The sequence below is a fragment of the Scyliorhinus torazame genome, chromosome 4 (genome assembly GCF_047496885.1).
Source record: "Scyliorhinus torazame isolate Kashiwa2021f chromosome 4, sScyTor2.1, whole genome shotgun sequence".
NCBI lineage: Eukaryota > Metazoa > Chordata > Chondrichthyes > Carcharhiniformes > Scyliorhinidae > Scyliorhinus > Scyliorhinus torazame.
In genome coordinates this window covers 254266220-254292575 of record NC_092710.1, presented here as the reverse complement: position 1 = coordinate 254292575, position 26356 = coordinate 254266220, and positions in this window count along the sequence as shown.

The window sequence follows — 26356 nt, the reverse complement described above, 5'->3', positions numbered from 1 at the left end:
ATACAGTAACATAATCAGAACTCAGTTGTCCCCCTGATTAGTTTCTGCTGAAGCTGTGAGGGTGAGATGATGGACTTGCCTCTGAGGCCTGAAATTCTATTAGTCCCACTAGCCAACGTACAGTCAGGTCGGATTATCCTGGCTTGTGAAGCACTCAGTAGCATACCTGCCAGCATATGCAGCTTCAGAGACAAGGAGGAGTGAGGCCATGAAAGAGTGAGGTCATGAAAAGGATTTAAATTTACAGAGAGGAAATGTACAATTGAGGCACTATAGGTCAGATTTGGTTGGTAAGGGGTGACAAGTAGTAGGGCAGAGAGTTGTTCCTGTACATTTGACCATAGCTTCTGTTTGCAAAATTACAGAAGGTTGACGAGTGATCCTATATTTTTTTTGATAAATAAATGTAATCATATTGAAAAGAAGGGCAACTTTCAGTTCCAAAAATTCCAAATGCAGCTGTTAGCATTCTGACAGTTGTAGTCTTTTTCGACTCTCAGGTGAAAATGCGCAGCCAACATCTGGAGCTTTCACTGGTTCCGATTTTCATGCTGAGTGCACAACAGGCAGGTGGTGGATGGAGTGATAACAGTCGGTGGGAGGACCAATCGATTTTGGTGACCAACACTTGGTCGCTAATTGGAGGTAATCATGTTGTTTTGCACATTGAAACTATCTTAGGCCTGTTTGAGGCAAGCAGACTGCTCTTCCATTTAACTCGCCTGAGTCGCACACAAGGAATGTTTCGGTTGCTAAAATGGTGGCTGAGGTGTCCTGATCCCCGGATTTTCAACTGCTGGATATCTTTTGTTAATTTCACCTCCCACCCATGTGATATAGTTTCTTGAGAGAGGCAAAAAGAATCCGGGCCAATAAGGGAAAGACACTCTTAAAAATTCCCCACCTCCCCAGAATCAGGTGATCAGAACAATTCCAGTAGATTTCATCGACTGGGTTTTGTTTCAAAGGTTTAATTTAATATATGCTGGGCATAATTGTCTCTCTTTTTGGTTATGTGGCAATGTGAGTCAATAAATTTGCCATACATTTAAAATATCTCAACAGCATTTATGCTCAAATTTATGCCAGTGTCTATTCAGCTGGTTCTACCCTGGAATGCAATTTTGAACCAAGTAGGGTGATCTCAATCTAAACACAGAGAGTTCTGGAAATGCTCAGTAGGTCAACCAGCATCTATGGAGAGAGAAATGGAATTAGTTGAAATTTTAACATTGTTTCTCTCTCTGCTGCCCAACCAACATCCACGACAATTTGCTTTAGTATTAGGAGTGTTTCCAGCTACTTTCAATATATCTATTGCACATTTAGGTGCTTCACAAATATTGATACTCTCAGAATACCCCACAGATTAAAATTATATTCAACATATTAGAGCTTCAGATTTAAATCTCAATTGAGTTGAATAGAGAAACATATTTGAATCTTTGCTTGAATTAAGAACTAAAAAGTTATTTCTCGAACATGTTGTGATTTACTTGTTGTGATTTTGTGCAAAAAAACCTCCTCAAAAATGTCGCTGTAAGATAGAGGTCTGGATCCATAAACTTAATGCTCCAGCACATTTCCTGGTCTGATATGAGTCAAGCTAGTCAGAAGTTATGTGCAAATAGCTAATGCTGCAGGTTGGAGTGGAGCAGTCACAGTATTTTTGGTCCCAGCATGGCCATGTTCAAAGTAACATATAATCATAGAATCCCTACAGTGTGGAAGGAGGCCACTTGGCCCATTACAACATCAACCTGCCGAAAGAGCACTCTACCTAGGCCCACTCCTCCACCCCATTCCCGTAACCCTACCTAACCTGCACATCTTTGGACACTAAGGGGGAATTGATCATGGCCAATCCCATGTAACCTGCACATCTTTGGACTGTGGGAGGAAATCGGAGAATCACCTGAGGAAGGAGCAGTGCTCCGAAAGCTAGTGTTTGAAACAAACCTGTTGGACTTTAACCTGGTGTTGTAAGACTTCTTACTGTGTCCTTTGAATATGTCAAACAGATCAGGATAGTAGTCACCCTTAATCAGCCTTTTACAAGTGTATTTAGTTGAGGAGTTTTAATGGGAGTGTTTGAAATGATTTGGAGATGTCACTGGATGCCTTTCAATTCGAACTAAAGTCAAATCCATCTGCTGTGAATTTTAAAATACATTATCTGTTTGAAAGGTTGGAGGCAGCAATTTAACTTTCAAAAAAGCAAATTAAATTTCAAGTGTTTAATGTCATTTTTACAGTTACAATGTGATATTTATTTCACAGATTACTTATTCTGGTGCCCGTACCTCTCTCTTTTTGTCCTTGGGATAAAGATGATGTCAAACCACTGGAAACGTGCTGTGGGTAGGTATTACAAAATTGCCACAGTCTGTGATTTTTGCAAAATCAAGTTTATGAATAGAAAATTATGGGTGAGCGGGTAGAGTGCAATTTTACTATATGTGCCCTTGTCAAGAGCCAAGAAAGAGTGCATCAGAACCTTCACCCTATTAACTTTGTCTCTGTTGAGATGGTGATCTAAGGGCTTTGAGAACTTTGAGAGGAACTGGACTCTAGAATTCGTCATTAGGGTGAGGGGATTTTGGGTCCAGGGGTATGTGTAGGTGAGGTCAGAGCCCTATCAGCACTGAGACATGAGAATTTTTGCATTGGGGGAATCGCACAGACTGTGAAGCTAGGGGAGCCTTGAAGCTGCAATGTGGGCTCTGACCAAGAATGCAGCAAAACATTGCCTTTTTAGACCTCACAAAAGCCTTTGACTCTTATCAACCATGAAAGATTAAGGAGTATCCCCCTCAAATTGAGCTGCTCTCAGAAATTTGTCACCAACTTCCGCCCAGTCCACAATGACCTGCATGCTGTGACCCTCACCAGTGGAACCACCACAAACCCTATCTCAGTAAAACTGAGATCAAACAAGGCTGTGTCATTGTATCAACTCTCTCCATTTCCCTCGCTGGAGACGAGTAAATCATCTTGTGATCCCCCAAAGCCAGTCCGCCATCTGCAAGGCACAAGTCAGGAGTGTGAAGGAATATTCCCCACCTGCCTGGATGAGTTCAACTCCAACAACATTCAAGAAGCTCAACGTGGACAAAACAGCCCATGTGATTGGGACCACTTCCACAAACATTCACTCCCTTGACCACAGGCAAACAGTGGCAGGAGCGTGCACCATATCCAAGATGCCTAGCAATATTTAAAAAGCGCGGGAGCTGCGAGTCGGAGCGGAGATTTAAAAAGTGCGGGAGCTGCGAGTCGGAGCGGAGATTTAAAAGCGCGGGAGCTGCGAGTCTGAGCGGAGATTTAAAAAGATCGCGACCTAGTTTCGGGAGCCGTTCGGAGGAGGAGGAGCAGTCTCTGTCAGGGAGAGAACCTGAGAACATCTAAGACCCTCAGCAGGTAAGAAGGTAAGTAAGTGATTTTTACTCATTTTTACTTTTATTACCTTTTCAAATTGTGTGTGTGTGTGTGTGTGGGGGGGGGGGGGGGGGGACTGAAGTGACATCACAGAAAAGCTGTGACCTGAGTGGCTGGTTGGGAATCTACACTAAATTAAAAAAATTAAGCATTGGTAACTAATTAAACGTAATTACTTAATTATAATTTAGAGGGGTATCTAAGCCAGAGATCGGAGAGTACTATATTTAGCTTTCACATTTATAGTAGAAATCTAGTGCTAGGAAACAGATAGTTAACAGTAACTTACATTTTTAAAAAAATGTTAAACTTTCAATTTTAATTTACTAATTAATTGATGCAATGTCAGTTAGAGGGGTGCAGTGCTCTGACTGTGAGAAGTGGCAGGTCCGGGAGGCTTCCAGCGTCCCGGGTGGCTTCATCTGCTGAAAGTGCACCCAACTGGAGCTCCTCACAGACTGCATGGTGCGGTTGGAGCAGCAATTGGATGCACTTAGGAGCATGCAGGTGGCGGAAAGCGTCATAGATCGCAGTTATATAAATGTGGTCACACCCAAGGTGCAGGCAGAGAAATGGGTGACCACCAGAAAGGGCAGGCAGTCAGTGCAGGAATCCCCTGTGGTTGTCCCCTCTCGAACAGGTATACCCCTTTGGATACTGTCGGGGGGGATAGCCTATCAGGGGAAAACAGCAGCAACCAGAGCAGTGGCACCACGGCTGGCTCTGATGTTCGGAAGGGAGGGTCAAAGCGCAGAAGAGCAATAGTAATAGGGGACTCTGTAGTCAGGGGCACAGATAGGCGCTTCTGTGGACGTGAAAGAGACTCCAGGATGGTATGTTGCCTCCCTGGTGCCAGGGTCCAGGATATCTCCGAACGGGTAGAGGGCATCCTGAAGGGGGAGGGCAAACAGGCAGAGGTCGTTGTACATATTGGTACTAACGACATAGGCAGGAAGGGGCATGAGGTCCTGCAGCAGGAGTTCAGGGAGCTAGGCAGAAAGTTAAAAGACAGGATCTCTAGGGTTGTAATCTCGGGATTACTCCCTGTGCCACGTGCCAGTGAGGCTAGAAATAGGAAGATAGAGCAGCTAAAGATGTGGCTAAACAGCTGGTGTAGGAGGGAGGGTTTCCGTTATCTGGACCACTGGGAGCTCTTCCGGGGCAGGTGTGACCTATATAAGAAGGATGGGTTGCATCTAAACTGGAGAGGCATAAATATCCTCGCCGCGAGGTTTGCTAGTGTCACACGGGAGCGTTTAAACTAGTATGGCAGGGGGGTGGGCACGGGAGCAATAGGTCAGAAGGTGAGAGCATTGAGGGAGAACTAGGGAATAGGGACAGTGTGGCTCTGAGGCAGAGCAGACGGGGAGAAGTTGCTGAACACAGCGGGTCTGGTGGCCTGAAGTGCATATGTTTTAATGCAAGAAGTATTACGGGTAAGGCAGATGAACATAGAGCTTGGATTAGTACTTGGAACTATGATGTTGTTGCCATTACAGAGACCTGGTTGAGGGAAGGGCAGGATTGGCAGCTAAACGTTCCAGGATTTAGATGTTTCAGGCGGGATAGAGGGGGATGTAAAAGGGGTGGCGGAGTTGCGCTACTGGTTCGGGAGAATATCACAGCTGTACTACGGGAGGACACCTCAGAGGGCAGTGAGGCAAGATGGGTAGAGATCAGGAATAAGAAGGGTGCAGTCACAATGTTGGGCGTTTACTACAGGCCTCCCAACAGCCAGTGGGAGATAGAGGAGCAGATAGGTAGACAGATTTTGGAAAAGAGGAGAAACAACAGGGTGTGGTGATGGGAGACTTCAACTTCCCCAATATTGACTGGGACTCACTTAGTGCCAGGGGCTTAGACGGGGCAGAGTTTGTAAGGAGCATCCAGGAGGGCTTCTTAAAACAATATGTAGACAGTCCAACTAGGGAAGAGGCGGTACTGGACCTGGTATTGGGGAATGAGCCCGGCCAGGTGGTAGAAGTTTCAGTAGAGGAGCATTTCGGGAACAGTGACCACAATTCAGTAAGTTTTAAAGTGCTGGTGGACAAGGATAAGAGTGGTCCTAGGATGAATGTGCTAAATTGGGGGAAGGCTAATGATAACAATATTGGGCGGGAACTGAAGAACCTAGATTGGGGGCGGATGTTTGAGGGCAAATCAACATCTGACATGTGGGAGGCTTTCAAGTGTCATTTGAAAGGAATTCAGGACCGGCATGTTCCTGTGAGGAAGAAGGATAAATACGGCAATTTTCGGGAACCTTGGATAACGAGAGATATTGTAGGCCTCGTCAAAAAGAAAAAGGAGGCATTTGTCAGGGCTAAAAGGCTGGGAACAGACGAAGCCTGTGTGGAATATAAGGAAAGTAGGAAGGAACTTTAGCAAGGAGTCAGGAGGGCTAGAAGGGGTCACGAAAGGTCATTGGCAAATAGGGTTAAGGAAAATCCCAAGGCTTTTTACACGTACATAAAAAGCAAGAGGGTAGCCAGGGAAAGGGTTGGCCCACTGAAGGATAGGCAAGGGAATCTATGTGTGGAGCCAGAGGAAATGGGCGAGGTACTAAATGAATACTTTGCATCAGTATTCACCAAAGAGAAGGAATTGGTAGATGTTGAGTCTGGAGAAGGGTGTGTAGATAGCCTGGGTCACATTGAGATCCAAAAAGACGAGGTGTTGGGCGTCTTAAAAAATATTACGGTAGATAAGTCCCCAGGGCCTGATGGGATCTACCCCAGAATACTGAAGGAGGCTGTAGAGGAAATTGCTGAGGCCTTGACAGAAATCTTTGGATCCTCACTGTCTTCAGGTGATGTCCCGGAGCACTGGAGAATAGCCAATGTTGTTCCTCTGTTTAAGAAGGGTAGCAAGGATAATCCAGGGAACTACAGGCCGGTGAGCCTTACTTCAGTGGTCGGGAAATTACTGGAGAGAATTCTTCGAGACAGGATCTACTCCCATTTGGAAGCAAATGGATGTATTAGTGAGAGGCAGCATGGTTTTGTGAAGGGGAGGTCGTGTCTCACTAACTTGATAGAGTTTTTCGAGGAGGTCACAAAGATGATTGATGCAGGTAGGGCAGTGGATGTTGCCTATATGGACTTCAGTAAGGCCTTTGACAAGGTCCCTCATGGTAGACTAGTACAAAAGGTGAAGTCACAAGGGATCAGGGGTGAGCTGGCAAGGTTGATACAGAACTGGCTAGGTCATAGAAGGCAGAGAGTAGCAATGGAAGGATGCTTTTCTAATTGGAGGGCTGTGACCAGTGGTGTTCCACAGGGATCAGTGCTGGGACCTTTGCTGTTTGTAGTATAATGATTTGGAGGAAAATGTAACTGGTCTGATTAGTAAGTTTGCAGACGACACAAAGGTTGGTGAAATTGCGGATAGCGATGAGGACTGTCAGAGGATACAGCAGGATTTATATTGTTTGGAGACTTGGGCGGAGAGATGGCAGATGGAATTTAATCCGGACAAATGTGAGGTAATGCATTTTGGAAGGTCTAATGCAGGTAGGGAATATACAGTGAATGGGAGAACCCTCAAGAGTATTGAAAGTCAGAGAGATCTAGGAGTACAGGTCCACATGTCACTGAAAGGGGCAACACAGGTGGAGACGCTAGTCAAGAAGGCATAAGGCATGCTTGCCTTCATTGGCCGGGGCATTGAGTATAAGAATTGGCAAGTCATGTTGCAGATGTATAGAACCTTTGTTAGGCCACACTTGGAGTATAGTGTTCAATTCTGGTTGCCACACTACCAGAAGGATGTGGAGGCTTTAGAGAGGGTGCAGAAGAGATTTACCAGAATGTTGCCTGGTATGGAGGGCATTAGCTATGAGGAGCGGTTGAATAAACTTGGTTTGTTCTCACTGGAACGAAGGAGGTTGAGGGGCGACCTGATAGAGGTCTACAAAATTATGAGGGGAATAGACAGAGTGGATTGTCAGAAGATTTTCCTCGGGATAGAGGGGTCAATTACTCGGGGGCATAGGTTTAAGGTGAGAGGGGCAAGGTTTAGAGTAGATGTACGAGGCAAGTCTTTTACACAGAGGGTAGTGGGTGCCTGGAACTCGCTACCGGAGGAAGTGGTGGAAGCAGGGACGATAGTGACATTTAAGGGGCATCTTGACAAATACATGAATAGGATGGGAATAGAGGTTACGGACCCAGGAAGTGTAGAAGATTGTAGTTTAGTCGGGCAGCATGGTTGGCACGGGCTTGGAGGGCCGAAGGGCCTGTTCCTGTGCTGTACATTTCTTTGTTCTTTGTTTGTTCTTATAACTCACCAAAGATCCTTCGACAGGACCTTCCAAGCCCATGATTACCACGATTACTACTATCCAGAAAGACAAGGGCAGTTGTTACTTGGGAACCCCAGCACTTGGAGGTTCCTGTCCTTGTCACTCACCAACCTGACATAGAAAGTTATCACCGTTCCTTCACTGTTGTTGAGTCAAAATCCTGGAACTCCCTCATTAATAGTACGGTGGATGTACCTACACCACAAGGACCTCTGCGGTTCAAACGGCAGCTCACCACCATCTTCTCGAGAGCAATTAGGGATTAACCAACTCCAGAATACCAACCAGAAGCCTCAGTGAATAAGAAAAGCCATCATTCTAATAATATCCATTGGTGTCCAACCATAGAAACAGGATCAAGCAAAGTTTTGTTGAGAAGCCAGGTCTCTGTCATGAACCCTCAAAATTCGACCCTTCGAGGAATATGATAAATTAGCTACTTAGGGAACAAGGGAGACCTGCCCCATATAACCCATAAAAATATTCCTCAACCCTAACACTCCTGAATAACGCAGGTATAACAAAAGCTAAGGAATCATCATGGTGATTACTGAACACATGCTAGGGCTGCTAAAGGAGCAGTTGGAGTCTCTACAGGTCTGGAGGCTTAATATGATTGGCCGTGCAAAATATCATCCAAACGTTACCTTGAAGACACTATTGTAAACTTTGTTGATCTTCTCTTTCTCTTGGTCTGCCCCAGAATCATCAGACTGGCCTAATGGGTCAGCACCCTGATTCTACCCACACTTACCTCCACTTTGGAAACATTGGGCTGGATTTTCCAATTCTGCGGCTGTGTCCACAGGATCTGTCTGGTCTTACGACCAGAAAGTCGGCGCTGTCCCTGCACCAATCCTCCGCCAGTTGGGGGGCTAGCAGCCACGCCGCTTTACCTCCGGATACGGTCGCAGAATGGCCATGGCCGCGCAGGTACAGGGTGATGCCTGCGGCGGCCGAGCCGTACAGTATGGTTGTGCAGGGACCCAGCCTGCCAAAAACCGCCCCCCTGTACCCACCCTCGCCACCCCCGGAAAACCCCCCACCAGTCGCGTCCCCCCCCCAGCCCCCGCCGAAGTCCCCCCTGCTAGCAGAACAGCTCTCCCCGACTGTGGCGATGCTGGACACAGTCCAGTGAGGAAATGTGTTCCATGCCATCGGGGACTCGGGCCATCGGGGCGGAGCATCGTGGGAGGGCCTCAGGCGACATTCTGAGGCCATCCTGACAGCACGTGGCTACGCCGTTTGTGAGGGGGCAGAGCACTGGAAAAACCGCGACGCCCCGATTCCAGTGTAAAAATGGATTCTCCGGCCAATCACCGAACGCGATTTCGGTGTCGGCGATCGGAGAATTCAGCCCATTGACTCAAGCAGACTTATTAAATAAGTAAAAGTAATGAATAATCTTACCAGTTTCAATACAGTTCAACTCCATCGTCACTTGTTAAACCCAGGGATTCAAATCTCAGGGGTTCCACCACTGAATAAATAATGTTTGCTGAACTTACTCCAGCCACTTTGACTTGTCTGTCTGCAGCAGCTAACAGGTAGTCTGGAGGAGTTTAGAATTTATGCTTACACAGTCCAGCTGAACAGATTTGCAGAACTGCAGTTCATCATGGAAGCGTGTGGTAGTTTCATAACATCTGCAACAGAGCTCACAGTAACAGAGGTCATACCTCGGTCAGTACGTTTCTCGTGGAAAGCTCAAGCTTCTGCTCTAGACGCATGACTATTTTGGTACAGACAGAGAGAAAAATAAATAATTGAAAGAAACAGGTTTATTGAGCGCTGACCAAGCTAGCCTCCTTGGAAGGGAAACAAATAACTTTGCCAAGAAGATTATTATGGTTTTAAGGTCACTTCAACTCTGTCGTAGATCCTAGAAAAAGAGAGTGTGGGAAAGGCAGTTATATTTGTGGGACTGTTCTAACAGAGTTTGACAGTCATGGGGGTAAGAACTTACTGGCACCATGTTTATTCATGTGTCGCTCTCTAATGGATAGTTTGCCTCCAGTAACATAGGACGTTACTCCTCGTGGAACTATTTATTGGGTTGAAGTTGCCTTGCTCAGCAGGGGCTTGATGAAATAGGTTTCACATATGGGCTGGATTCTCCTTCCCGCCGCACCAGATTTCTGGTTCAGCACGCCGGCGGGATGTTCCGTTTCGCCGGCTGGTCAATGGGGTTTCCCATTGTGGGGCAGTCCCACGCCGTTGGGAAACACCCGGGCTGCCGACAAACCGGAGCATCCCGACGGTGGAGAATCCAGCCCATGGGGATGGTGTTGAACTTGATTCTAGAATTGCATACCGTGTGCCTTTACTGAATGACCACCTGTTTTGCTGTGGCACAATAAACAGTTTTTGTTGTATTCTATTGTATTCAGTAGTGTAAGTCCGGGGAGGAAAATGGGATTAAGATTTGTCCCAAGAAAGCCATGTTAAATAAACAGAGTCCTACTTTCACGACAAGCTCAGCCTATAATCTTTCCTCCCTGTCTTCAGGTGAAAGGAGTTTGGTTGTGAACATTAACTTCAATTGCAACCTGCTCCCCGTTTTCTTAACAGCACAGGAAACAATTCATTTTGGCAGCAATATAACTTCAAGGTGCTTTTGCCCGAGGAGAGTGGCAGGATGGCAGACACTCAATTTTTCCATTCCCACTCTGAAAATTCAGATGCCGAAACTACGAAGACTTCTGATATCAATGGAGACAAGGGGCAAGGTTCTCCGGTTTCCCAGCCGCGTGTTTCTCGGTGGCGCACCATTCGCTGGCGGCGGGATTCTATCTTCCCGCCAATTGCCAAAGGGATTTCCCATTGTCACCACCCCACTCCGCCACGGAACCTGCTGGTGGTGCTGCGCTGCTGGTGGGAAAATCGAATGGCAACAACTGAAGAATTCTGGCCATTATTTTTGCGAGTGTGCCATTGATTCTCAACTCAAAACTAAATGCATAGGGCTGCAGTTCCTCGCCTTTAAAAGCCAGCATTATTTTGGTGAGGCAGCATGTATCAAAGATAACTCGGAGAAACAGTGCCTGCAGCTTGGGTGTCATCATTTGAATGTTAATTTTTCAGAACGGGACCTGAAAGGTAAAGTTGGTCATAGATGGTTGTATTCCTGAGTTTGCCACCCTGGCTGTTAATAGGAACATCGATTGATCTGCCCAATAAAGTGTTTTGTGATTGTCCGTTATTCGTACATTTTTTTGTTATTTTTTTCCTGAAAATAGCCTGCAATTTTTATATATATCATTGTGATAACGTTATTCCTTTCTGTGCTTTTTAAAATGCAACTTCTATAAAATATTAATAAGTATGAATACTGGTTTCTATTGGGGAGAAGATGAAATTACTGATATCAGCAGATCTCTTGTTGTGACACCACAAATACTCAATGCTTGCAGTGTGTAAAAGCAGCTTAAAGAAGCAGATACTAATCTTATTTATCTGATCTTGTCAATTTATTCAAATCTTGTATGGCATTAAAAGGGGAAGAAAGTGGTGTTCATCCACGCAGTTGGGGGCAAATGTCACTAACAAGAAAAGGGATAAAGAATTCAAGGGGCAGACAGAAATGTGCAAAGGGTTATGATTGATTTAGTAAAGCCAGCATGAAATTTCAAATTAATCATAGAGATTAGCCACAGGGAGCACAGAAAAGATTTACTTTTTGGAACAATTCTGTGAAATCATCTGGAAATGAAAAGAGAAAGGAAATTTTTTTTCTTTAGTTTCTCAGTATTGGCAGCAGTGCTCTGAGTTTCCCACTGGCCAATTCATAGTGGTGTTAAGTGAACTTGATGAAATATACGAAAGAATCAAGCTATTTCGAGAACGGAAGCTACGCCATCAAAGAATGCATTTACACACACTCTGTAAAATAATTCAGACCAGAAAGGTTTTCAGTGGAGCAAATCCTACAAACTGCTTTTGGAATGACAACCACGTTGGTTAATCATGTTTCCCGTCAGATGAATCTAACATATGGTCAGAAAAAAATTAAACGTGACAGTAACTCGCCACATTACCTGAGCGCAGCACTATAACCTGACATAATCCAGCACAGTTTGGTACAACTTTGGTCATACGTTTGCAGAGCTATAAACTGTTTTTAGGAATGGTTAATGTCTGAGGTCGCAGGATATAAAATTCAACTTGTATACCAATGTGATGAAAATTACGTTCAGTGTCAGTGCCCAAAAGCTTGTTTCCTCATTCGGGTCGGTTGTTGTAGCTGCCATTATAAAACTTTTTATTGTCCAATCATTTAATATAACAGTGCGTAAGATGCTTCAGAGGACAGACATATCTAATGGAACCTGTCTAGCTACCAATGGATATATAACTTAATTGATGACACAAACTTTTACATAGTTTATTTGGACTTTATTTCAAGCACTGCCCACAACCTAAGGTCACACCACTTAATATTTGCCTCCGAGATCTGCATTCCAGTTTGAAAAACTAAATGTAGCCAAAAGCGGGATTTGAGTCTCTCTGAGCCAGTGGAAATCATCAAACTACACCAGAAAGTGATTTTATTTTACATCAGTTCAAGAACATTGTATGATGAGCAAAACATAATGTGGTTTGAGTGGAATTTCATCTTAAAAAGCTTTGGAACAAAGTTTAAAGGAGGAACAACTGTCAGCATTAAGAATTGAAATCAAATCAAATTGTTATTTAAGAGAGCTGTTAACCAATTTGAAATAAACTGGTTAATGCCTCTATTAATATTGCAGAGAAAGGAGTTCGATAGAAATATAAAAACAAGCAAAATTCTATTCAGACTCCACATTAGACTCACATAATCCTTTAATAGCCTCTTTAAACTTTCAATTAAACTATGAGCTCAGAACACCTGGAGCTGTATTCTCCACCACCCGCCAATGGTAACAGAGTTTCCGAGGGGTCTCTAGTGGGTGGGTTTGATGGGGGGATCTGGTGGGGGTGTCTGATGGGGGGTTGATGGAGGACCAAGATTAACATTGCAGGGAAGCGGGTGGCCAGCAGCCGACTTCACTATTGGGCCACATGTTCAACATGGAGGCCTGATTGCAAGATTCGGAATGGAATCCCTTGTGATCCCCACCATTCATAAATTTGCATGGCTGCGGAGAGTCCACCACTTCTGGGTGTTGCTCTGGGGCCAGTACAAACCAGAAGTGATTCAGCTCTGATCAGAGAACATACTCCCAAACAAAGAATCCAGCCTTTGGCTGAGAAAATGTCAGCTTTTGATAGTCAACCAAACATCCATAAGGACAGAATAATAGTACTTGGGAAATGTCAACAAGACCTCTATTGAAACAGTGTGAACAGATGTAAATTTTATTACCTACACTAGCTGGCCTGTCAATCAATACATCCAGTAGATTTTTTAAAACTCTTACTGACAGATTGAGTCTAATTTTTATGTATAATGATCAAGTGATTTAGAAAAGCTTCAGATCATGAAACTTAAACAGGCCTTGTCATCCCTTCAAGAGTGTCTGATCCATCAATTTGTGACTCTCACTCTACGGGCTAAGGCACTTGGACCAGGTAAAATGAGATTTTTTTTGAGATCAGCACTATGTTCAAATGGTTCTGCTGTGTTTAGGCTTCTGTCCTGTGTGTCATGTCTCACCTCTTCCCCCTGCCAGCAAAAATTGTATCTGTTGCAAATGGGGACAAGGACCTCCGCATCCATGTCCCAGCTAGCATTTTATAAGAGTCATGGAGTCATCTCAAGTCTTGAAAGGTCTGCCCCATGTCTGTTAAGAGATCAATGTTAAATCATATCAAGCATTATCGGGCTCTGCTCTCCTCTGCCAAAAGCATTCCTTACTCTAGAATCATTGTGGAATAAGACCTAGCTTCTTATCTGCAGAACCAGTGATCTTCCTAAACACCTCACTTCCATGCCCCCTCTCCACTTATCTCCAATAAAGACCATGAAATTCTCTGTCACTAAGATTAAAATTGTTCATTTAGCTACCTCTTAATTTCCACTCTTGTCTATTCTGTCATACCCCAAATTTATCCATTTCCCTTTCAGCTTCCCTCTGTTATCCTGGAATTCTAATTATTAATTCTTGCCCACATTCCCCTACCACTTCCAATTTACATGCTGACTTGCAGAAACATAATGAAACATGCTGACTTGCAGAAATAGGTCACTGAAAGGGGCAACACAGGTGGAGAAGGTAGTCAAGAAGGCATACGGCATGCTTGCCATCATTGGCTGGGGCATTGAGTATAAGAATTGGCAAGTCATGTTACAGCTGTATAGAACCTTAGTTAAGCCACACTTGGAGGATAGTGTTCAATTCTGGTCGCCACACTACCAGAAGGATGTGGAGGCTTTAGAGAGGGTGCAGAAGAGATTTACCAGAATGTTGCCTGGTATGGAGGGCATTAGCTATGAGGAGCTAGGGGGGTCAATTACTCGGGGGCATAGGTTTAAGGTGAGAGGGGCAAGGTTTAGAGTAGATGTGCGAGGCAAGTTTTTTACACAGAGTGTAGTGGGTGACTGGAACTCGCTACCGGAGGAGGTGGTGGAAGCAGGGACGATAGTGACATTTAAGGGGCATCTTGACAAATACATGAATAGGATGGGAATCGAGGGATACGGACCCAGGAAGTGTAGAAGATTGTAGTTTAGTCGGGCAGCATGGTCGGCACGGGCTTGGAGGGCCGCAGGGCCTGTTCCTGTGCTGTACATTTCTTTGTTCTTTGTTCTTTGTTATGGAACTTGGTTTTAACTCCCACCCAGGAAAGAACCTCCAGAATCTCACTGCCTGTGAGTCTGCACGTTCTCCCCGTGCCTGTGTGGGTTTCCTCCAGGTGCTCCAGTTTGCTCCCACAGTCCAAAGGTGTGCAGGTTAGGTAGAATGGCTATGCTAAATTTTCCTTACTGTCCAAAAACATTAGGTGGGGTTATTGGATTCCGGGGATAGGTTGAAAGTGTGGGCTTATTTTTCATTTCATTTCATTTCATTATGTGGGGTGCTCTTTCCAAGTGCAGACTCGATGGGCCGAATGGCCTCCTTCTGTACTGTAAATTCTAAGATTCTATGAATCGGCACCACACCGGCATTGTTTATTTCAACAGCCAGCCTGCCAGTTGGGAACCTCTCCAACAAAATGGCCAGATGTCAGCGGAAAGCAGCTGTCATTGAAATTGGACACCAGGGAGACCAAAGTCAGGAGGTAGAGTACCAACACAAAGTACGTTCTGTACGAGGAGAATCCTAGTAGAAGAGGAGTGGAAGGAAGAAACTCAAGGGAGGAAAGGCACAAGATTTTCATCTGGGACCAGAAGAGCACTACCACTCCTCTTGCCACACAACAAAAGTGAAGAAAATGTTAACAAACTTGCTGATCTCAGGCTCACCTGTCCTGGTTTCTGTTCTTGGCAGTCTGTGACAGCATCAGAGCTTGATCTGCATAATTAAAAAGGTATTCTTTCTGCCTAAATTTCCTCCAGTGCAATATTGAGAAGGTGGATGTCATTCCTTCATTCCCTGACTCCCTTACCTCCTTTCTGCTCAAACTTAAAATCTATCTCTTTTCCCGAGCTTTTTATCACGCTTCTTAACATCTATCTCTTCAGTTCGGTGTCATGTTTTGTCTGTTAAACTCCTGGGAAGAAGCTTGGAACACTTTTACTATGTTACGGGCACTATGTAAATGCAAGTGTTGTGGAGTTGGCCTGTTTGTAAAACCTAGTAGTTCTATGATATGGGGAAGTAACTAGGATCAAATTATAGAAAATAGGGTTCTGGTATTTGTAAATTTTTAGCGATGAAAGAATGTGGGGCGTGATTTAACGGCTTTGTCACATCCGACTTGGTGTCGTGGTCAGTTTGTTGAATCCCGTGAGAGGCCTCTTGCGAGGTTCGCGACGCTCGAGATGTCTCACCAGATTCAAACAAATTAAAACAAAGCCAGAGTCTGAAAGTGAAAGGGGCCCCTTCACTGTCGAACGGGCAGTCTATCAGTCCGCAGCCACTCAAATGTCAACCTCTTCTACTAGGATTCTCCTCGTACAGAACGTACTTTGTGTCGCTACTCTACCTCCTGACTTTGGTCTCCTGGTGTCCAATTTCAATGACAGCTGCTTTCCGCTGGCATCTGGCCATTTTGTTGGAGAGGTTCCCAACTGGTGAGATGTTGCGCTCTGGATCACGCCCTCATTGGGCGTGAACCAGATCAGCATATATAAATGAATCATTAGATTCATTGAAATATGAGTTTGCCAGATTCTCCCAGCACCCGGGACATTACGGTAGCGCCTCGGACATCTCACATGGGCGCCGTTTAATAATAATAATCTTTATTAGTGTCACAAGTAGGCTTACATTAACACTGCAATGAAGTCACTGTGAAAATCCCCTCATCGCCACACTCCGGCACCTGTTTGGGTACACTGAGGAAGAATTCAGAATGCCCTATTCACCTAACAAGCACGTCTTTCGGGACTTGTGGGAGGAAACCGGAGCACCCGGAGGAAACCCAGTCAGACACGGGGAGAATGTGCAGACTCCACACAGACAGTGACCCAAGCCGAGAATTTAACCCGGGTCCCTGGTACTGTGCTACCGAGCCGCCTTGTTTAGGACTTGTTCTAACATCACCTCTGGGGGCCTCCCAGGACATTAGAGACCCCTGGATGTTTGGGGACAGGGAAGGGTGGTATCCTGGCACTCCCACTGGCACCTTGGCACTGCAGCCTGCGCACGCCAGCAGTTCCACCTGGAACTGCCAGGCTGTCTGGCTGGCTGCATGGGCACTGCCATAGGTCAGTCTGGCAGTACCAAGGTGCCAGGCTGCCCTTACCAAGGGTCAGGCCAAGGGGTGCCTTACCCATAAGAGGTGGGGTGCAGGGGGAGGGGGGGGTTGGCGCTCAAGGATCTCAGAAGAGGTAAGTTGGGTGAAGTGGGGGGGGGGGGGTGTTTGGAGGTCATTGTGGTGTCGCTGATGGGGGGTTGCAATATCAGGGGTGCCTTTAAAAATGATGCCCCTATCATATGATCCTAGTTATTTCCCCATATCATAGAACTACTAGGTTTTACAAACAGGCCAACTCCACAACACATGCATTTACATACATGCACTTTCGAGCTGAGCTTTGCCAGGAAACACCCCACTAAACCCTCCCCGAAACCAGACTCTGAAATGGTTTTGTTGAATCGCACCTGTAGCTTCTATGAAAGTTTGAGGGTGGTTTCTGAACCCTGTCCAGTGGTGTTGTTCTCAGAGTTTTAAATATTCTGCAGGAATGTCAAAGGTGGGGCACAACTAGGAGGGAGATTATCATCAATAAGAATGAAAAAGGACCTTAACTTCTTTAAATATATAGAGCTGTTTATTTTGCAGACCCTGGAGTAGACTTAATAGATGGCGTCCATCTTTCTGCTTGCCTCTTCTCTTGGCTGATCTTTCTTTTATCGAAATGCGTTTGCTTCTTCAATTTGTTACTGAATTCCAGTTTTATTTCTGAGCAGATAGAGCGAGCCCCCCCCCCCCCCCCCCCCCCCCCCCACTACCTCCCCCGCCCTGACCTGCCCATATAAACCACTGGAGAATTCAGGAAGGGATGAAAGCCGTGCAGCAGACAACAGTGGTTTCATTAATTTGTTCTATTAGATGCCTGAGGAAAGAGTAGCATGCACAGGCCCAAGTCATTTGGCCCAAAAAGGTTTTAAAAAACGAGAAAGAGCCACCTATGGTTCTCTCTGGGACTGGCTGCCTCCAGCCACCTTTTAATGAAACCCCTGGGCCCCTTTATTAATTTATCGAGGAATCCTTATTTTTTTAAGATTCAAAAACCTCAAATAACTCATATCCCAACATGTGTCTGCTATGCAAATAGAAAAGCACCATGAATAATTAACTATTTAATTAGCAATCACTGGTTTCTGTAATCTGTAAGAACGATGTAGTCAAACAACGCGAGTGACATTGTGGATATCAAAATTGTGCGGCATAAAGTTACTGGGAGAGTGTTTATTATGTACAGAAACAGCAGCTCATCACAGGCACCAACTCACCAGGGAGCATTCTGCAATCAAAAGGCTTATAGATTTTTACAATTCATGCACTTCTCTCTGAGTTATTCTCACCAATGTTCAGCTTTCCCCACCTCTTCTGAAAGAATTGACCTAGGAATTTGATCGCAAATGAAAACGGGCATTCTGTGGGGAGCACTGAACGTGAAAGTTTGTGTTCTCTCAGGCAACGTGTAATGTTCATACTGCCTGCTAATTATCATTCCCAATGAATACAGTGGGTAGCGCTGGCTGCACACCCGTTTGAGGGTGGTGAGCATCTGTGATGTTACTTAAAGGCAGCCAGCACCACTTAAAGGGAAGATGCACTCTTGCTACTAAAAGAATGATCGAGTTCTTAAGCGATACTGCCTTGGAGGTCAATGCAGACAGTGGACAAAAGGAGGAAGATCACCCAGGAGGCAGAAAGCCCTCCAGAGAAAGCTCAGCCAGTGCAAGAACAGTTATGAGGACATCAGTGGTAAGAAATTAACTCCAGTGGCGGCGCAATGGCGCAGTGGTTAGCAGTGTTGCCTACGCCGCTGAGGACCCGGGTTCAATCATGGCCCTGGGTCACTGTCCTTGTTGAGTTTGCACATTCTTCCCATGTCTGCGTGTGTCTCACCCCACAACCCAATGATGTGTAGGGTAGGTGGATTGGCCACGCTAAATTGCCCCTTAATTGGAAAAAATAATTGGGTAGACTAAATTTATATTAAAAAAATGAAATTAACTCCAAGGACATTGCTACAATTCTGGAAGAAATTCAATGACATCATTAGTCCTATCAAGATAAATAAACAGCTTTTTAAAATATTAATTTGTGGGATGTAGACGTGGTTGGCAGGACCAGTAGCTATTATTCATCCTTACCTGCCCGTAACAAATGGTGGTGAACCACCTTCTTAAAGGACTGAATTCTGTGTAGCAATGGTATTTCCATAGTAATGTTAGGTTCAGTGAGCAATGTTCCCATGAATGTCTCTTTGCTGTGCGTGTCCTGCTTGTTGCATTGTGTGTGATCCCTTTAAGATTGACGTGTGGTGGCGCATGCACCCATGTTAAAGAGAATGTCGGTTGTGCTCAACTTGTCTGTTCCCTGCACTGCACATTCTGGATTACTGCATGGTCAAGAGGAACACTGGTCGGGATTTTCAGGAGTTTGAATCAGTGACAGTGAATGAACAGCTATATATTTCTAAATCGGGATGGAATGCGGCTTGGAGGGGAACTTTGAGGTATTGTTCCACAAGTGACTAGCACTGTGGCTTCACAGCGCCAGGGTCCCAGGTTCGATTCCCCGTTGGGTCACTGTCTGTGCGGAGTCTGCACGTTCTCCCCGTGTGTGCGTGGGTTTCCTCCAGGTGCTCCGGTATCCTCCCACAGTCCAAAGACGTGCAGGTTAGATGGATAGGCCATACTCAATTGCCCTTAGTGTGCAAAATGTTAGGAGGGGTAGGAGGGGTTATTGGGTTACGGCGATAGGGTGGAGGTGAGAGCTTAAATGGGTCGGTGCAGACTCGATGGGCCGAATGGCCTCCTTCTGCACTGTATGTTCTATGTTCCATGTTCTCTGCCCTCCCCCACCCTTGTCGCAAATTGACAGAATTTCAAGAAGGCTGCTCAATAGTGAAAACATTCCACAGGTGACGTACAGGTGGCCTTAACAACAAGAGGGTGAGACTTCCGCCTATCAATGGAACGAAGTCTGGAGAGTTGCCGGCAATCTGATTGACCAGCAGTTCTTGCAGTACCAGCAGTCCCAGATCTGATTAGTGGGGTCGCAAGCAGTACTACAAAGAAGATGGCATGGATCCCAAACACAAGTAAGTTAGGCCTTTGTAAGCAGAGAGAAATCAGGAACCCAAGGGAGGAAGTCTGTGGACAGGTTTTGGAGGCCACACGTGGAGGCACAAAGAGGAGTATGATCATCAGAGAGTGGTGGGTGGCTGTCAGGGCACTCCCAAAAGATGTACCCCCTCCCTTCCCTCCCTTTCACCAACCTCGGTGCAAAAACAGCCTTCCTCCTCTTGCCCACCTTTCACTGTCCCAGCGTATTATAGCAGTGGAGGTGGATTGGAATCATACATAGAAGATATAACATACAGTGCAGAAGGAGTCATTCGGCCCATCAACTCTGCACTAACCCACTTTAAGCCCTCACTTCCACCCTAGCCCCGTAACCCAATAACCCTTCCTAATCTTTTTGGACACCAAGAGCAATTTAGCATGGCCAATCCACCTAACTTGCACGTCTTTGGACTGTGGGAGGAAACCGGAGCACCCGGAAGAAACCCACACAGACACAAGAAGAACGTGCAGATTCCGCACAGATAGTGACCCAGCGGGGAATCGAACCAGGGACCCTGGCGCTGTGAAGCCACAGTGCTAACCACTGTGCTACCGTGCTGCTCTTAAGTGATCATTAATTACTTACTATAACTGAATATCTGAATATTAACATTTAATGATTCATATAATTGATCAGTTGTCACCATTAAGGGCAAAACAACACACTTGATTGGTATCACACCCATGACCTTAGACCTTCACTCCCTCCACCAATAACACATTTCAGCAATTCAAGGCTTCTTTGATCCAAACCTCTGAACCTGCGATCTCTGCCACCAAGAAGAAAAAAGACAGCAGATGCATGGGAATATAACCACCTGCAATTCCCCTCTAAGCCACACACCATCCTGTCTTTACACTGGGGATTCTCCAGTCTCCCAGCCTCATGTTTCTCGGCAGCGGGAGTTGGCGCACAGTTCATTGGCGGTGGGTTTCTCTGCTCCCGCTGCTGTCAATGAGAAGCCCCACTGGAGCCACCTCATGCCACCGATAAACTCGCCGGGACCAGACAAACCCACAAGCTTGAATGGCCGGAGAATTCAATTTCTTTACTATTGCTGGGTCAAGATCCTAGAACTGTCCCTAACAGCACAGTGGGTGTACCTGCACCACATGGACTGCAGCGATTCAAGACAATGGCTCACTACCATCTTCTGAAGCGAAGTTAGGGATGGGCAATAAATGCTGGCCTAGTCAGTGACGGCCACACCTCATGAAAGAATGAATAAAAATGAATGAGAACCCTCTATACTATAGAGGGAATCCTCAGATTCCCTCTATAATGCCGCATTTCAGTCTCTCTATTCAAAGAATATTTGTTTTTTACTCTTTCCAGCAAAGTGGATAAACAAAGGTTATGTTTTCCATTACATGTCTATTTTTTTGCGCATTCACTGAACCTGTCTGTATCCCTTTTCATACTATTTGTGTTCTACTCACAACTTGCTTTCCTACATCCCCCTGTATCAACAGCAGATTTGGCTACATTATACTTATCCCTTCATCCAACTCATTAATATAGATCGTAACCACCCGACGAACTGATTCTGAGACACCCCAATAGTTTGGGTTTGCCAACCTTGAAAATTATCCATTTACCCCAACTCGCTATTTCTCATTATTTAGCCAATCCTCTATCCATGCTAATATATTACCCCAAACATCATGAGTTATGTACGTAATGTTTTCCATGGTACCTTTTCGAATTCCAGTCAGAAATGCAAATACGACTTCCGTTGGTGGCCATGTGCTCGGCGGCCATGGACTGGTGGCTCCCGCGAGGAGAATTTCTTTTTTACCTAAAAGTCCCGATCGGACTTTCTAACACAAAGAACAAACAAAGAACAAAGAAATGTACAGCACAGGAACAGGCCCTTCGGCCCTCCAAGCCCGTGCCGACCATACTGCCCGACTAAACTACAATCTTCTACACTTCCTGGGTCCGTATCCTTCTATTTCCATCCTATTCATATATTTGTCAAGATGCCCCTTAAATGTCCCTATCGTCCCTGCCTCCACTACCTCCTCCGGTAGTGAGTTCCAGGCACCCACTACCCTCTGCGTAAAAAACTTGCCTCGTACATCTACTCTAAACCTTGCCCCTCTCACCTTAAACCTATGCCCCCTAGTAATTGACCCCTCTACCCTGGGGAAAAGCCTCTGACTATCCACTCTGTCTATGCCCCTCATAATTTTGTATACCTCTATCAGGTCGCCCCTCAACCTCCTTCGTTCCAGTGAGAACAAACCGCGTTTATTCAACCGCTCCTCATAGCTTATGCCCTCCATACCAGGCAACATTCTGGTAAATCTCTTCTGCACCCTCTCTAAAGCCTCCACATCCTTCTGGTAGTGTGGCGACCAGAATTGAACACTATACTCCAAGTATGGCCTAACTAAGGTTCTATACAGCTGCAACATGACTTGCCAATTCTTATACTCAATGCCCCGGCCAATGAAGGCCAGCATGCCGTATGCCTTCTTGACTACCTTCTCCACCTGTGTTGCCCCTTTCAATGACCTGTGGACCTGTACTCCTAGATCTCTTTGACTTTCAATACTCTTGAGGGTTCTACCATTCACTGTATATTCCCTACCTGCATTAGACCTTCCAAAATGCATTACCTCACATTTGTCCGGATTAAACTCCATCTGCCATCTCTCCGCCCAAGTCTCCAGACAATCTAAATCCTGCTGTATCCTCTGACAGTCCTCATCGCTATCCGCAATTCCACCAACCTTTGTGTCGTCTGCAAACTTACTAATCAGACCAGTTACATTTTCCTCCAAATCATTTATATATACTACAAAGAGCAAAGGTCCCAGCACTGATCCCTGTGGAACACCACTGGTCACAGCCCTCCAATTAGAAAAGCATCCCTCCATTGCTACCCTCTGCCTTCTATGGCCTAGCCAGTTCTGTATCCACCTTGCCAGTTCAACCCTGATCCCGTGTGACTTCACCTTTTGTACTAGTCTACCATGTACAATTCCAAAGTCTGAGTTCCACTCATTGAAGGTGCCGGAAAACTTTGAACGGCTCGACATGCATCCATCCAAAAATATGGTGGGGAGAAATAAACGTCAACAGGCAGACCCCGAGGCTCTGGAGAGCGTGGTCGAAGGTGCGATGGCGACAGGCCCGGAGCCTATACTCCCGGTCTACGGCACAATTTACTTTTTAAACACCCGATTTGAGAAGCAGAGGATGGAAACCTCTGAAGACTTGGTAAGGGTCATTGATCCAACAAAAGCAGCAGTGGAGAGGGTTGAGCAGCAGTTGGAGTCCCAGGGCACTTTGCTCCAAACAATGGAGGAGTCTGTCTCCGATCACAATGACCGGCTGGCCGTGATGGAAGCAGAGCTTTCCCTGATTGCCAGCAGTTTTAACAAGGTGTAGACACCTAAAATGGCTTATTCCCGATTAATTTAGCCAAAACTCGATGTAAAATGGCTAACCGAAAAGGTTGATGGGAAAAGCAGCCAATAGGGCACAAACGGACAGCTGCAGACAGAATTCGGCTCTGGGGAAGTCGGCCCAGATCGATACCTGCGACCATTAGCAGCACATCAACACAGACATCTGCAGTTTAATCGGCTACCCCCGGGAACAATTGCAACATATTAGCAATTGAATGCCGATCCAGACCTGTCGGCGCCAGCAGTGGCCGAGGCAAAGAAAGGTGAACGACCACCCCCCGATCAAGGAATCGCCCCATTATTGGAGCATATCGAATGCTCCAATAATATGAACCCAGTGATTGGGAACAAGTCCAATCACTTGGGACCAGGGTCAAGGTCCGCCCCGAGAGGCGGGAAGCCCCTGGGACCTATAAAGATAGGGGCCAAGTTCAGATCGACCCTTCTCTCCCTTCTTCTCCTGCTCGCAACCTTCGCAAGAACCATCGACCAGCAACCGTAAGTTTGACTCCAGTGATGGCTACCTGATAGAGACTCCTAGCCATCGACCTGTATCAGCCTTTTGAATCCCGCTGGTCAGACCCAATTCGATAAGCCATTCGTTTCCCTGACCTGGTGGGCCATTCCCAAAAGTTAAGTATTGGCCAGTAGTGGTAGGTAGTGATATAGAAAGTAGGATTATTGTGTAAATATTTATTGCTGTACATATTAAATGACCGTTGATTTTAATCTTACTAAGCGGTGTGCTGTCTTATTAATCATAACTAGAGCTTGAACCACGTGGCGGTATCAGAAAGATACCTGGCGACTCGTGAGCAAATGTGACAGAATTAGAGCTAATAAAACGAAGGCTAATAAGAGCAACAAAGGTAGAGTAGACAAGCTGGAGAACTGAGAGCGGCGGCTGAATGTCCGGAGGGGCTGGAGGGTTCACAACCATCGGAGTATGTGGCACAGATGCTGCTGAAGCTGGTAGGTGAAGAGGTTTTTAATCAACCCCAGAGGTGGACTGCGCATACAGGGCTCTGAGAAGGAAACCAAAGGCAGGTGAGCAACCAAGGGCCATTGTGGTGCATCCTGGACAAAAATAAATCCTGAGATGGGCCAGGTAGGCGAAGAAGAGCGCATGAGAGGGGAGCAGAATCAGGATATACCCCGATTGGGCTACAGTACTGGCTAAATTTCATGTCGGTTTTAATAAAGTCAAGACAGTTCGCCACAAAGAAGGTGTGAGATTTGGAATGTTGTATCCGGCCAGCTTGTGGATCATCTTCTGTAAATAGGAATACTTCTTGGACACCCTCGGAGGAGGTGGATAAGTTTCTTCGAGACCAAGGGATTGGGAATTTGTAAATATGTTAAATTGTTATAATGTACTTGTTCTGAGTTGTTGGGATTCTGTTGTTAGTTTGCTTGCCATGTATTCTAATACGGTGTTCCTCTATTCATCACTCTCCTTCCGGTTTTCTTTTTCATTCTAATGAGGCGGGTCTGGTGCTCATGGGAGTGTGGGGAGGATGGGAGGGGGGTAACTACTTACTTGGGCACTTTCCTTTTTATTTGTCTCGGATCGGCTATAGGTGGTTTGGTGGGTTCAGGGTAGTTACGGGCCTCATGCAGGGGCACCATGCTGGTGTAAAAAACAGAAAACGAAGGAGATGTGGGGGACAAAATGGCGAAGAGAGGTTAGTGTTTCGAATCTTTCTTTTTTGGGGGTTAACTTGAAGGTGGGGAGGGTGGGAAGTGGGAGGGAGTTATGGGATAGCTGACGGTTTGAGTTTTATTAAGCTGCTACGATGTGGAAGTCGATGGCAGCGGAAGCCTAGGTGCGCTTGAGGACCTGGGGGGTACCACAGGAGCTCCTCATTTGATTGGTAACTTGGAGTGTTCGAGGCCTGAATGGTCCTGTTAAAAGGTCGCGCATATTTGCTCATCCACCTGGGGACAGGCTTGATGTTTCTCCAGGGGACTCATTTGAAGGTGGCAGACCAGATAAGACTGAGAAGGTGTTGGGTTGGTCAGGTTTACCACTCTGGACTGGATATGAAGACGAGAGGGGGTGACTGTAGTAATAAGTAAAAGAGTGTCTTTCTCAATGAAGAGATTCATTGCTGATCCGAGTGGTAGATCCGTGTTGGTGAGTCGGCAGTTGGAGGGCTCAACAGTGTTACTGTGCAATATATATGCCCCAAATTGGGACGATATGGACTTTATGAGGTGGGTTCTGTCCCTGATCCCTGACCTAGATTCGTACAGACTCATCCTAGAGGGAGACTTTAATACAGTCCTGGACCCGGAGTAAGACCGATCAAGCCCTAGGTCTGGAAGGGTATCGGCAATGGCTGGGGAGCTGTCAAAATCCATGCAGCTCAAGGAGAGCGTAGATCCATGGCACTTTGGGAGGCCTAAGGCGAGGGAGTTTTCCTTTTTTTCACACATTCACAAGTGTAATTCTCAAATAAATGTTTTCGTTTTAGACAAGTCACTGATTCCTAGAGTACCTGGCGATCATGGTGTCTGATCACAACCCTCACTGGGTGGACCTGCAGGCGGAAAAAATATCCACTTGTGGACCTCAGTGGAGATTGGACATTGGTCTTGTGGATAAGGGATTGTGTGAGATTCTGGAAGGGGTCATTCCTAATTATATGGATCAGAACGACACTGGTGAGGTTTCCGCCGGGGTGTTGTGGGAGGCACTGAAGGCTGTGGTTAGGGGAGGACTTATTTTGATCTGGACGCATAGGCTAAGCGTGGAGCGAGAAGAGCAATTGAGATTGGTGGAGGCAATCTTAGCAGTTGATCGCAGTTACCTGGAACCACAAGATGAAGTACTGTTGAGGGAGCTTCAGAGGCTCCAGATGGAGTTTAATTTGGTCACCTCAGATGAGGCGATGAGACAGGTGATCAGAGCCAGGGGGTTCTTGTACAAACATGGGGAGAAGTCTGGTAGGATACTCACCCATCAACTAAGGAAGCAGACAGCTGATAGGGTAATAGGTAGACTTAGGAGCAAGGGGGGAGAGGTGGTCACAGACCCAGCAGGGATTAATAAAATTTTTGTGTCCTTCTATCGAAGGCTGTACCAATCGAAACTGCCACCGGGGGTCGAAGTGAAATGCAGATTCCTGGATGCGAAGGAGTTTCTGAAGGTGGGTCATGCTAGGTTGCAAGGATTGGGGGCTCCAGTAGATCTGCGGGAGTTGCTGGGATGTGTGAATTTGACGAAGTCAGGGAAGGCCCCAGGACCGGATGGATTCCCAGCCAAATTTTATAAAAGTTTTGATACGCTGCTGGGTAC